The 1,704-nt window shown below is 39.4% G+C and overlaps 1 protein-coding gene across 1 annotated transcript in view; it reads left to right on the forward strand.

The window, feature by feature from the left end:
• ZC4H2 (zinc finger C4H2-type containing) overlaps nt 1-1,704 on the forward strand; it is a 40,531-nt gene that overhangs the window by 36,824 nt on the left and 2,003 nt on the right. The window lies entirely within an intron of this gene.

The raw sequence follows: 1,704 nt of genomic DNA on the forward strand, positions 1-1,704 counted from the left end.
CTGAATAATATTCATACACACACACACACACACACACACACACACACCATATCTTCTTTATCCATTCATCAGTCAATGGACATTTGGGCTCTTTCCATAATTTGCCTATTGTTGATGGTGCTGCTATAAACATTGGGGTGCATGTTATCCTTCCAATAAGTATTTTTGTATCCTTGGGGTAAATACCTGGTAGTCCAGTTGCTAGATCATAAGGTAGTTCTATTTTTAACTTTTTTGTCTTATTCAAGTTAGTTAACTTACAGTGTAGTCTTGGCTTCAGGAGTAGAACCCAGTGATTAATCTCTTACCAGTGCTCATGACAAAAAGTGACCTCCTTAATTCCCATCACCCATTTAACCCATCCCACCACTCCTCTCCCCTCCAGCAACCCTCAGTTTGTTCTCTGTATTTAAGAAAATCTTATTGTTTGCCTCCCTCTGTTTTTATCTTATTTTTCCTTCCTTTCCCCTACGTTCATCTCTGTTGAGTTTCTCAAATACCACCTATGAGTTCAATCATATGATATTTGTCTTTTTCTGACTTATTTCACTTAGCATACTACCCTTCCATCCACATTACTCCAAATGACAAGATTTCATTCTTTGTCATTGCCAAGGAGTATTCCATCATATATATACACACCACATCTTTATCCATTCGTCAGTCGATGGACATTTGGGCTCTTTCCATAATGTGGCTATTGTTGATAGTACTGCTATAAACATTGGGGTGCATGTGCTCCTTTGAATCTACATTTTTGTATCCTTTGGATAAATTCCTAGTAGTGCAATTGCTGGGTAGTAGGGTAGTTCTATTTTTCTTTTTTCTTTTTTTTTTTTTTTGAGGAAGATCCATACTGTTTTCCAGAGTGGATGCACCATTTTCCATTCACACAAACAGTGCAAAAATGGTTCCCCTGAGCATCGTTTTATGTGTCTGTAAAGAGCCTAAGTGTCCATCAACTGACGAATGGATCAAGAAGCTGTGGTTTATCTATACAATGGAATACTACATTGCAATGAGAAAGAATTAAATCTGGCCATGTGTAGCAACAGGGATGGAACTAGAGGGTGTTATGCTGAGTGAAATAAGTCAGGCAGACAAGGACAGCTACCATATGTTTGCACATATAGGAGGATTAGGAGGAACTTAACGGAGGACCGTGGTGAGAAGAAGGGGAAAAATAGTTGTGGAGAGGGAGGGAGGCAAACCGTGAGAGATTCTTGAATGCTGAGAACAAACTGAGGGCTGATTGGGGTGGGGAAGAGGGGAAGGGCATGGGCATGGAGGAGGGCACTTGTGGACATGAGCACTGGGTGTTATATGAAAACCAACTTGACAATAAACTATTAAAAATTAAAAAAGATAAAATAAAATAAATGGTTCCCCTTTCTCTGCATCCTTGTCAACATCTGTTGTCTCCTGAGTTGTTAATTTTAGAGATTCTGACAGGTGTGACGCAATATCTTATTGTGGTTTTGACTTGTATTTCCCTGATGATGAGTGATGTTGAGCATTTGCTCATGTGGCAGACCAGCTGGTTTTATTTCCTCACATTCCCAGAGGGGCTACAATGCAGGGAGATTGACAGGCTCTGCTAAAGCATATTTTTTTAAAAAGTTAGAAATGAGACTTGCACAAATATATAGTGAGCAAGTGTTGTTAATGAGGAAGTCAGCAGGATACAAAGCTGGTTCGAAAAGC

Source organism: Crocuta crocuta, unplaced genomic scaffold (assembly GCF_008692635.1).
Source record: "Crocuta crocuta isolate KB4526 unplaced genomic scaffold, BGI_CrCroc_1.0 scaffold2173, whole genome shotgun sequence".
NCBI lineage: Eukaryota > Metazoa > Chordata > Mammalia > Carnivora > Hyaenidae > Crocuta > Crocuta crocuta.